Here is a 13,534-nt window from a genome sequence, read left to right as displayed (position 1 = left end):
TCAACCCTCTGCCTCCTTCATTCTCTACCCAAGAGTGCACGAATCCGTTTTCTTCCACATTACTCGAATCATCATTTTTTCGGATCAAGTGAACTCCGAAGTTATACATCCAAAGGTGGCTCAAATAAAATGCAACAGATGTACATATTTTTTGGAGAGGCATTGCTTGTTGTAGGTCAAAACGATTCCGGGATTAGTTCTTGCTTCCTCACTATCCTTTATCATTTCTTTTGCTGCATTTTTCACACGCACTTTTTGTTGTTCCAGATCTTTTCCATCAAAATTATCACTGGTGCTGCAGGTATCTGATTTTGGAGATCCGAAGCCCAGATTAAATTTTGTTTGAAGATATGCCTGTCTTCTTCTATCGAGTCTTCTAAAGTTCGTTGATACAACACAGATTGACACATTCTTCCGCAACGGAGTTATACACTGACAGGTTCCACCTACTGCACCGGGTGGCAAGCCGAGGGCAAACAAGAAGGTGGTCTGCTGTTTGGGGCTCGGTGCCACAGATACATGCAACTGGGCCGTGTCGTAGCCCCACTCCACCATTGCAGACTTAGTGCATCCAACACCGGTTTGGAGTCGATTTAATGTTTTCCACTTTGACAAGGGAGCGTTTTTTCCTGGGGGGAGGGACTCTGATGGTGGTACCTTCATTTCAGTGCATGATGGGTCATTTTAAAATTGTTGTTTTCATTGCTTAAGTCTTGTTTCTTCTTTTGTTGAGGTTAGTGCCTGTTAGTGCCTGTTATCCTTCTTTAACAAACATGTTAACGTTTTCTTTCTTCGGTAACTTATCAAGGTATTCCTGGTACATCCTAGTCATGCTCAAATGAAGCGGTAAATATTTTCGAAATGGGTTTTGCATTCGACTGTAGTGTGATTCGTCCTTTGGAAATGATGCAATATGATTTTTAACATCATCCACTACTGCTTCTGGGATCCTGTTTGATCTGTGTGCATGCTTTCCTCTTCCATCAAGTTTCGGACTTACAGTTCCCTTTTTTATTTGAGCATTGATTAAATCTATTCTCTTAGTCAAGGCTCTTTTGCACACGTATGCTTATTTCATATGGTTATTTTCATTCATAGCTACTTTAACCTTGTATCAGAATGACATCGCATGATTCTTTACTGTTCCTTTTTTTTATGTCGAGGAACGAAGTTTTCAATACATCCAAATAGAATGTGCTGCTGTGCATCATAACTTTTTGAATAAAAGTCTGTGAAAAGATGATGCCTTGCTTGAGAATCGATCTTTGAGGAGCACTTCAACCTACATTTTTCAGGGAAAAGCTTATCTTCACATATTTGCTTCCTCTCCCCAGCATTGTGCCCCCTCTTTTTGATGTTTCTAATCCATGACACTAGGTTTCTTTTCCGCCTTTGTGTTTTTTTCTTTTCTTTTGAATTTTCTGATGGAGTACCTGTATAAAATGGGGCGTTAGTATAGGGTATAAAGATCCAAATGCCCTATTCATTCCATACAATACCTCGAACTATCTTGTTTCCAGAAATCACTTCTATCAAGAGCCTATAACATCACGTGCTAAAAAATGAGCTGCTTGCAACACTTTATTAAACACGAGATAGTGTTTCCAATAAAAAAACAAATCATTTCGTGAATGCTTTGCTTGGATAAGCTAGGATTTGCAGGTTATATGTTCAATTGTTGCAATCTGTTGCTTGCAGTAAGAATATATTTCACACATATATCCTTTTTGCGCTGAAATGATAAAAAAATTATGTGACATATCCCCTTTTTCCTTCGCCTATCACCTTCATTTCTCAAGATACACATACGGCCTTTTTGCACAAGACGCGCAGCAGGCTCATGAACTTCCTGACGTACTTAACTCAAATTTGGTAAAAATTGATATACCTCCCTTTCGCACTAGGCCCTTCAATAGGTTTCACTGTAATCAATTTATGTCATGACTGAGTACGTACCTACTACAACCAGCTCCCACTTTTGACAGCCATTTTGAACGAGTGTTCTCGCGACGCGGTAGCAACTTTTTTGTGACCCAATACTGGGTCGCGACCGGTGGGTGGGGACCTCTGGTTTACATTATGTGCGAATTTGACCTATTTTTGTGCCACGTTTGAGTAGAGGCTTTGTACTGGCAACTGAGCTCATAAAGCACTAAACAGATCTGGCAAAAGTAGTAGCAATTATTGTTTTGTAGAATCAAATGTCATTCAGCTGTAGCGGACGCTGTAGTCAACGCGCACTCTCATGTACAGCCGTCAAAGAGGCGGCGACATTCCTGGGCATAACTGGCGAGGAGTGACCAGGACACGAAGTCGTCTTCTCTTCTGCCTTGTTTATCGACTGAACTTCACTGAGTAACGCTTGATCACAAGTAGAGTTCTTCACGATTGCGTTGTTTGTTAACTTGACTTTTAAATTCCGAAGAACAGAATCCAAACACACCAAAAATGAAAACACCGAACGGCTAATAACTCCACCACCAAAACTTAGTTCAGCCTACTGTCGTACTACATTATTGACTTAATTCAAAGGAACGAACTTTAACTTCGGAATTGAAGAACCTCGTTTTCACTTCATTTACAATTGCATCTTGATTACAAATAGAATTTTACGTATTACATCTTGTTACATTTCACATATTACATTAGGAATCATAGTTTCAATTTTTTTAAAAAGAACTCTGGTTTTGATTGGGAAGGCGCAGCCACAAGCATTGCAAACTCTATACGCGACCATATAACGCAACACAACGGTAGATCTACGTGTCGATGAAGTACAGTAGGAATGCGATTCAGGCATAATGCAAAAATTGATTGCAAGACTGCATTCCGAGAGCACGCGGTATTTGTTAATTGGAGAGGAAGGTTCCAAAATCCGGCTTGACGTCAGTGAAGTGACGCGCGTTATGTCAGAGAGAATAGCTCTCGAGCGCCACACAGCCATCATAATTTAGCTGGTGCCTTTTCTTTAACTATCATTTCAGGCATTCTGCAATATAGTTTGAACTAGAGAGATTGACCATTCATGCAAAAACACATAAAATAGCCTAATAATCTAGCAATATAAATTAATGACTTATATAATATTTGCTATTAATTATTTTTAATGTAATAAATCAAAGAAAATTAGTTAAAAAAAGCAAATAACCATTCAAACAAAAAATCAAAGGCTAAACCTTTAAATTTATTCTGTGTCTCATGTAAAGATGTAGGCTGCAGTAGTTATGTCAAAATGAACAGAAACAGCTTAATCCGCTTTCAGGATTTTGCTCTATTTCGGTACCGCAAACCCAAGTTGTTTCTGGTAGAACACAAGGGTCGACTTGCCTTCGCTGAGCAACCCCAACATCGGGAGCTCTCGCAAGTAGTGGAGTGTTGTTCGTCAGTTGATTTGATAACTATTTAACTAACTTGATTGTGAAAGGATACTTTTATCAGTAGGCTATGTATTCAAGACTAATCATGTTTATCCGATCAGCACAGAAGCACCAGAATTTTAAACTTCCCAGAACCCCTTCCTGCCCTAACTCACACAACTGCACAATATCAATGAGTTCCTGGTATTTCGTGCATTGTAGTGCTGCTGCCTACAGTGCACTTTAGGCAGTTTGGCGCAATCAAAACTTGTATCCACTGTTCATTATAGTAAGTTGCCAGTGCCCAGTACTTCTGTACCTTTATTGCATATTTCGCTTTATTCGCATAAACTTAATACAAGAAGGCTGCATTCAATTACAAATAACCTACAATGAGCTATCATTACCTGTGCTAATCATTTAATAGCCTACCCTTTCCAAGAGCATTTATGCAATGTTACTTTGCGTGAATGTCGACGGTTAGCATCAAATTTCCATAAAAGTTGAGATGAAATCATAAAAAATAGGCATAAATTTTCACTCCATTTTGTCATAAATTCATAATAAAATGTAACTTTTTAAAGTGGCAACTCTGGTTGATGTACTCATTAGCGCCTCTATATAGCTACTTTGTAAAGCACTGAGGAGCAACGCATTCTGCAATGGATGCAGCACTATATAAAAACAAGCATTATCATAAAATATTGGGTTGTTTTTTATGCTTTTTCAATTGCTGAGGAATTTTAGAAATTCTGCAGCACACATTTATGATTGCTAAAGTGGTGCGGCTGCATTCCTGCATTTGCCAAACAAAATTCCATATGACCTTTGCCCTAAATTTAATAGTTCTGCAAATTTACAATATTAAATTTTAAAGAAAAACAGTTTATCCATATTTTCGATTTTGCTATGTTTTCAAATATTGGTGCTTGAAAGACTATAATTTCCCCATGTGGTCACTATATCAGCCAATCACTTTATGAGCAAAATCACTCTTTTCATTCTATGTTTTCTGATCAACAACAACAGAAAAAACTTTTTAAACAGCCATTTTTTGCTTTAGCACAAATGATGATTGTGGGTATATCTACCAAACCTAAAATTTTAACTTGGACTATTTTTTTACAAGATATGGCATTTTAGATACATTTTAAATACTGGCAGTATTTCTTGGAAGAGTCCTAGTAAAGAAGAAGAATAGTGTAGCAAAGCAGTGAAAGCTGAGTATTATTTCTTGTTTATTTATTTTTTAAGAACGACGGTCGCCATACAAGGTCCTGGCAGATTATAGGCCTGAGCCCTGGCAAAGTCCTAGTAGATTTAAAGGGGAGAACAATAGTGTGGCAAAGCAATGAAAGCTGAGTATTATTTCTTGTTTGTTTACTTTATGAGAAAAGCAGTGCTCTGGCGCTGCAAAGCAAGACCTGAGCCCTGACAGTTTCCTAGTAGATTTAAAGGGAGAACAATAGTGTAGCAAAGCAGTGCAAGCTGAGTATTATTTCTTGTTTGTTTATTTTATAAGACAAGCTGAGTTCTCACAGAGCAAGAGTCCTGGCTATGTCCTTAGCGTCTCGCAGCAGTGTAGCAAAGTAGTGAAAGCTGATTATTATTTCTTGTTTGTTTATTTTATGCGAAATCGAAATTATTTGTATCTTGTTTGTTTTATTTTGTGAGAAAGACATTCGCCATACAAGGCCACATGTTCACAAAAAACTAGAATATTTTTAGTATTATGATAGTGGTGTTATAGATAGTGATATTTACAGTGGAGGTGGTCGCAATAATTGTGGCCTTTGTCTTGCTGAAAAACTGGCCATTCTAAAGGCCGATTGTAACCAGCTTCTGAACAAACGTTCTGGACTGGTGGGTAAATGTCGTCATCCAGTGCCGGTCTGCGAAATTTTTTTCCCACGAACTTTTTGTTACTTTGCATAGAATTTGGTTTAATACCGTGTAAATGCAAACATTTTTTAGTTAGTTCATTGGTTTCATCTTGCGCCTTGTGTTCGTGTGGACAACGGTTCGACGCCCATCGAGATAAACTTTCTTTTCTTTAAATTAATTTTTGCGGTGCACAAAAGCTTTTCAAAACAAGTAGAGTTAGGGTTGATTCTTAATCAGTTCGGAAAATCTTACTTTTACAGTGACCAGAATCACTTGATGTTTTTTTTTTGCAGATTAAATTAAGGTTATAATATTTAACAGTTAACACCTTTTCAGGTATTACCGATTTATTGTTTTTGCATGTTTTTTCAAATTCTTTTTGCAAATTCTATTATTGCCCAATAACTCACGACATGCTGAGATACCGTGTCCTCAGCGGCGATTCTACATTGAAATTGCATATAGAAACAGCAAAATCGAATGCTACATACATCAGCAAAACGAACTTATTGAATGCTGTGGAGAAGAAATTAAAAGTATCATTCTCAAGCACATGGAAGAAGCAAAATATTACCGTGTAGTATTCGATGAAACAACAGATATCTCGCATTCTTCCCAATTAACACTTTGCGTGTCTTACGTTTTCCAGAACAGGAGACATGAAGATTTTGTTAGAGTTGTAAATGTTCATGATTCCTGTTTTGAAGGCATGTCATCATTTTATGAGTCAAATGTCAGTGGAAAAGTTCTTGAAGTGTTATTCCTGAACAAAATTGTTTGTCGAATCCAGGCTTACACCCGGTGGTTGAAGATTAGATTTAGTGGACGGGAACACAAGGAAGCAATCTTCGTGTCCACCTTCAGGCATGCCTTTAAGTGTCCTACCAGAGACACAGCCGCATGTTCTTGAGCGGTGTCGAACCGGCGCCCTTTCGATTGCCGTTCCAAGGCTCTCACCACTCGGCTATGCAGCCGACTAAACAAAATGAAGGAGTTACATTTAGATATGTTAAACTGCGTTGGTGTTAGAATTGGAACAGGTGGGTGACTGGGTGTGTATTGGTGGTATCGGAGTAGCTAGGAGCCGTGCTGAAATTAAGAAGAAGGCAATCCAGCCTGGATGCAAATTGCTGTGAAACAATCGAGAGTGAAACCGTCAGTCTCAACTATAAATGCGGCTAGGTTGTTCAGGCTTCAACTTGACATGGCAAGGGCACATCAGCTCTTCATCCCTCCCTTGGTTAAACAACAGCATTGTTGAGGGTTTTTTAAGTTATACTGTAAAATTTCTCATAATTTGTATCCGAATTGCTCTCAGAACGCACCAAATTCAACCTAAATTTTCTATGGGAGACCCCGTCGTTGTTTCTGCCAAGCTGATCACATGCCTGAATGTCAATGACATCGCCCTCCTAACGTTAATACCAGAATCCGCTCCTGTGCTAGATGTGGGATTCGAATCCACGCTGAAGTTAACCAATTGGTTTTTAAGACCAACACCTTATCCAGTGGTTTTCAACCTTTTTGGTGGAACGGAACTCAATTAAACATTACAAAAGCCCGAGGAACCCCTGTTCAAAAATTCATTCGTTTGAATATTAAAATTAAATTAAAATACTCATGTTTAGATTTATTTATGTACAATAAAAATACAAACTGTAAAAAAATACATTTATTCTCATAACAAATTCAATGAGAAACTTGAGCCTGGTGTTTCTTGCATGAGTCTTTAATATTGGGTCGTGTGTTTGACAGACACACACGAAGTTCATCTTCCACAGACAGCAATTGTGCTCGTCTCTTGTGCTTGATGGTTGTCAGAGCTGAAAATCCAAACTCACACAAGTAGGAAGTTGAAAACAGCATAAGAAGTCGAAGCGCTTTCTGAGCAATTGCAGGATATAAACAATATGCATATAATAATAAAATAGACTCTCGGATTTGAATGTAAACTTTCAGAACCCTTAGACTTACTGGCAGAACCCTGGTTAAAAACCACTGCATACCCTCTCATGATCCAGGCCATTTAACAAACCTTATTATCACTTTTCGTTGTCATGTGTCGTCTTTGAACCAAAGGTGGTTTGTCACTTGCTTCCACACGTCACGTTTCCACTATTCTTTTTGCTTCCCGATGCTTGACAAACCAGTCACTGGTGTACAACATCTCTCCAAGTTTGTCTCCTTCTCCCCTTACACCTCTTTCCCTCCACCAAACCTTCAACAACCAATTGATGTAGCTGGTCTTACGATCCTCTCAACATATGTCCGCAAATTTCATCTTTTGTTTCACAAAATTGAAATAAAAAAATAAACCAAAAGACAATATGTGTTTTGTTACAAAAAGTAACTTTCAGCTGTCAGTTCCTACGCTATTCTTTTTGCTTTTCGATGCTTGACAAGTTGTACAACACCTCTCCAAGTTCGTCTCCATTTTCCCTTGCATCTTCTTCGTTCACCTTACCTTACGATTAAGAACGGGAGTTGGCCGCTTCAATGCTTGCTTGACACGCTGGGGCATGAGGGACTGTGTGTGTGTCTGCTGTGTGTTAGTGCAGTGCGACGGAGCAAACAGCCAACCACATCATCTATTGGCATAGCCGTAGGAGATGGGGGGGCAGGGGGGCGGTCGCTCCCTCGTTGAAAAAAAAATGTTGCGAATTTGGGCAAAAATGTCAAGTTATTTGGGCAAATCAATCTTACCATGATGTTTCGAAGTCTCACCAGTTTATAGACTTTATATAATTTATGAGATGCATTATTGATATTTTTCAATGAATGTAAAATGCATTATCATCGATTTTGGAAACAATTGCAATCTCGGCATTTAAATGATAAGTTTCGACTCTAAAACTACAAAAAGTAACTGTAAAAGAGCACAGTTGGCAAACAAATATAAGTTTATCACTGATTTTCACTAAAACATAGGCTGCATTAGATATATAAGATTTAAAGGCTTGCTGGGTACTGGTAACTTTTTGAGAGTTTTTTGGGTTTTTTCCTTAATATTCTACTACTGTGATGTAGTTGTTTGTAAAAATCATTTGGGCAAAAATATCTAGTTAATTGAATCAATTAATTCATGGCTGTGGTTATATTTACACTATAATAGTGTAAATATAGCCGTAATAGCATTGCCAGATAAGAAATTCTGCCCTAATTTGAGAAACGTTAATCCTAACTCTGGCAACACCTTTCACAAGCAAGCATGGCAACAAGTGTGTAAAAATAGCCACTTTGTTAATTCTTACCATGAGTTTTCAACATTTTACCAGTTTAGTAACTTTATAGTGTTGCATTTTGTATGAAATACATTAACATTTTTCTTTGAATGTAAATGTAGCATCAACAATTTTGAAAACTTTTGTATATGGTATAGAAATTTGGGAAGAATGTAACTTTTGATTCACTATCTAAAGAAAGTAAATGTAAAATAATGCATTTGGCGAGCCGAGGTAGGCTTATTACAGATATTCATTAGGATATATACAGTATGTATAGTACACACTAGCTTACATTTCTTCATTGGTAGAATTTTGAAACCCTACTGGATTCTTGGACTAATGTAGTTGTATGAGCAAAATTATCTAGTTATTGGATAAATTAATCTTATCATGAGTTATGCTATGCTCACAAAACTTAACTTAAATACTACAAAGATAGCTCATCATTTTTATATATGGCGAAACAAGTTAAGCATTTGTTATAAACTCTAAAAATCAACAGTTGTGAGGCCACATATACAGTATACACCACTTTTGTGGGCATTTGATCTCGGCAACTAACTACCGCATGGGCCTGCACAAAGTGAAAAAGTATATTAAATGAATATGATTTGTAAATTTTCCAGCATTTGGTTTCATGTAATTTGTTGGCTACAGTTTAACTGTTTTCTATTATGTAAAGAAGTTTTTTGTTTAAACTGCTGTTTGTCTTAGCTAGTCCTGGGGTTGATATGCTCAGCTATTTAGCCTACTATCTATGATCAGTATTAGAGCAACAACAATCAAATATAAAAACACATGTTATGTTGTTCATGTTTTGTCATCCAATTCATGCAGTTGGTGCATCAGGCAATGTAAATAGTGCTGTTGGTAATGAGGTCTGTAATATTTTGTGGCAAGGATTAAGTTTGAAGTTACCACCTGGGAGTCGCTTTTCTTCAGTGCTTGCAATTTGAGTAGCTGCTTCATTATGAAGTAAGAATATCAGAATATCATTCTAATGATGTTCTGTAAGACCGTTGAGTATGATTTCACTGTAATATGATATCAATATTTGTGTTATTAAAAGTATTTTTGTTCAAAGGTGCAAGTTTGATGTGCAATTGTGCAATGTGCATAGCATCATAAACTGTCAAATTCTTTTTAGGCTATAGTGTTTGAAGTAGCATGGATTAAGTAATGTTACTGGTTTGATAAGTAAATAGGTTGTCATTCTAGATTTTTTTCAATGCAAATTTACAAATACTGAGTCTTTGGACTATCTTTATATTGAAGAGATTGAGCTACTTTTTGTCTGGCCTTTTAGTGAAGTTAGGCTGGAGATTTTCAAATAATCTGACAAGGATATTCATCAATTGTTACCCGGTTATTGCTGTAAGTCAGTTTAAATTGTTGTAGAATCCAGCTAGGCTTAATATATATTTTTGTGCCACATAGGAGTGCTTTAATTTGATCGTTTATTTAATTGGGACACAGACAGGTCTATGAATGCACGTTAAAGTTAAGTTAGTCTTGTTTTGCTGTTGTAGCCTATGTTATGTTGCCTGTGTTTTCGTACACGGCCAAGTTGATGCCTGTAGAGTTATTAAATGCACTACCTCAGAGATTGTGAGTAATTTTGTGCCTTTGAAATACATATATACGCAAAGATAAAATTTGTGCAAACTTTGAAAAATTTGGGCAAATTTTGTTTGCCCCCCCAAAATGTTTTACTCTCCTACGGCTATGTCTATGGGTGTCTTATCTATTTCCTTCCCAACGGAATAACAGGCCTCCGCACACTTGACGATCTGACAAAAAGTTGGTTCCAAATCCTTCCTTTCGGCTGACCACAAAATTTCTGCTTCATATGAACGACGACGACGACCTTACCTTCAACACCCAAATTATTGATGTCTGCCAATCGTCACAACATATCTCTCTCAAATTTTATCTTTTGTTCTACAAAATTGAAAACTAAACAATTTTCTAAAGGACAACATGTGTTTTGTTACAAAATCGAAACTTTCAGTTGTTAGTTCTTCTGTTATTCCTTTTGCTTTTCGATGCTTGACGAGTTGTACAACGACTCTCCAAGTTCGTCTCTTTTTCCCTGGACCTTTCTCTTTCTACCCAACCTTCAACAACCAATTGATGTAGCTAGTCTGACGATCCTCTCAACATATGCCGCACATTTCATCTTTTGTTTTACAAAATCGCGAACTAAAACTTATAAAGGTCTACTCAATAAAATTACAGATTAAAACTTATAAAAGTGCTTATAAATTTGGAAAAGAAAATTTAATTAAAGGACAGCTCTTTGGTTTTCTATAAAAAATAAATAAAAAATAAAAAACGAAATTTCCAGTTGTCATGAAGTCATCCGCTTGTCAAGTCATGCGTTGTAAACGTTGTGCAAAAAATTGATAACGCTTTAACGCATGTTTGTTATTATCATCTTAAAAGCCATATATTATGAGGTTTGTGCTAGGTGTTCATTTGTGTGTCTCTTTAATACAAAATTAATTGTCTAAACTTGTGTTTGTTTCTCATATTCAGAAATCTTGTATTTTTATCATTACAAGTAGTTTAAAAGAAAACTTGCAATTACTGCAACACTCAGAAGTTTATCTTAAATACCCTATTGGTAAACATCACCTAAGCGCGTCATAGATCGACAATGTCTGATAATTTCAAACACATCTCTGGTTATCACCTCATGCAGAATCATACGTGAGGAAACTTGATAGGCAAGTCTCTTACAGAATCTAAAGCGAACATCTTCGTAAAAACATCAGAATAAATGGATTTTGTAGACTTGTGGTATGTTTTTTTGGTGTGCTTGCGTGTTCTTACAAAAAAAATGTCTTGTAGGTGTTAATTTGGCTGTCCTTATTGTAAAAGAGAGTGATCGTTTACCACGTCGTGTTGTTATATTATCATGCCATTGTTTAGTTGTTGTTAGCATCATACAGTAAGATATAAAAGTTATTTCCAAAAATACAAATAAAACGACAAACTTGAATTTATGTCATTGCGACAAAGTTATGGCTGTTTCAGACCTTGAGTTGTGATAATTTCAGGGTTTACTACAGTTCCAAACAATTAGTATCAAACTTTTGACTAAAGCCGTTGCTGACCTTCACGACACGGAGACGAAATGGAGGTTTACCAAAACAAGTACAAACTGAATCAAGATGAAAGAATACAAGATTTGTTAAGTTTTTGAATGACTTGAAGGTTAACTGACTTGAAGGAGCTCATTGCTTTTCAACCATCCCTCCTATGTCTGCCTCAACCATATTTGCAATCGTTTCTTGTGTTTTTATTTATTGAGTTTGAATTGATTTACTGAGTCGGGATAAAAACCTGATTTTTTGTACACACTTATAATTCTTAACAACGATTAAACTTAAATCCGAAATCACACATACATAGCAAAGTTATCCTGGCATTCCTCTCGCTTGCTTTACCGATACTGAAACCCAACACAAAAAGCAAATGGTCTCCAGAAACAACGGCTCCAGGCACGCGGCAAAAGCGACAATTAGAGGTGAAATGTCTTGGCCATCAGGCAAGCCACGTCACGGAGAACAAAGAAACAAAGCAATTTAACGTAACGTAAATCAGACAGCCAAGTTACAAAATTCATCACAATTTCAAATTAAGAGGGCTATTGACCCTCCGGAACAGGAAGTAATTAACAACAAATTCTTTACCTCCTACAAAATTATGACGTATTGACATTGCATAAGTCACGCAACCCCTCCAAGTATTGTTTGCAGCTTTCCCATTTAACAAAACAATTAATTGATTTGAACTAAAGTAAACGTCTTCTAGAGTTGTAGCTTTCAGAAGCTGGATTCTTTAATTGTATCGAATCAGACTAGGTAAAATATTTTTCATACGTGCTAAAATTACATGGTTGGCAAAAGATAGATGAATCTTGTTTTAAACATACAAAGTGAAACCGTCTGAAAATAGACTTTAATTTAACAGATTTATTGAAATTTTGAACAAATAATTAATCACGATCGTCTTGACAGATGTGACAAACACAGGCATGTGATTACTGGACAATTGGACATATCATCACAGGACATTGTGGATGGACCACATTGCAGTTTCACACGTGATAGGCCAGTTTTGATCAACAACCATCGTTCCATAACAGAACAACATGTTCTTGTAACGTACGTTAAAAGTAGTAATATTAAACGAAAATATCATAAACTCATTCTAACAACCTTACGTATCACATTACAACACAGTAAAGTATCAAATCAAGGCCCAAGCGGAAAAATTAGGGGAAGCACCGACTTCTTTTCATTTCTTCCAGACATATTAGGATTAGGCAATGATTGTGACATCGATGACGCGGTGGAATTGTTTGCACCAAGCGGTAACGCTGTGGTGTGTTTTAAGCTTTTCCATTCTAATAAAATAAACAAACAAGAAATAAATAATGTCATTGCTCAGCTTTCAAGACACTGCCTTCTTTGTCTATTCTGCCTCTTGCTGTGTACTACCAGACGTAGCATTGCATGGCGACTGTCTTTCTCACAAAATAAAACAAAAAAGATACAAATAATTTCGATTTCACATAAAATAAACAAACAAGAAATAATAATCAGCTTTCACTACTTTGCTACACTGCTGCGAGACGCTAAGGACATAGCCAGGACTCTTGCTCTATTAGGACTCAGCTTGTCTCATAAAATAGCATAAACAAACAAGAAACAATGCCAATTTCATATAAAATAAACAAACAAGAAATAATATTCAGCTTGCACTGCTTTGCTACACTATTCTTCCCCTTTGAATCTACTAGGACTCTTCCAAGGCTCAGGTCTTTAATCTTCCAAGGCTCATACTGCCAGAGCACTGCTTTTCTCATAAAATAACCGAACAAGACAACTAACAGGACCTTGTATGGCGACTGTCTTTCTCACAAAATAAACAAACAAGAAATAATACTCATTACTCAGCTTTCACTGCTTTGCTACACTATTCTTCCCCTTTGAATCTACTAGGACTCTGCCAGGGCTCAGGTCTTGCTTTTGCTAGGCAGTGCCAGAGCACTGCTTTTCT

This window comes from Aplidium turbinatum, chromosome 5 (genome assembly GCF_918807975.1).
Source record: "Aplidium turbinatum chromosome 5, kaAplTurb1.1, whole genome shotgun sequence".
NCBI classification, from domain to species: Eukaryota; Metazoa; Chordata; class Ascidiacea; order Aplousobranchia; family Polyclinidae; genus Aplidium; species Aplidium turbinatum.
This window is presented reverse-complemented; position numbering follows the sequence as displayed.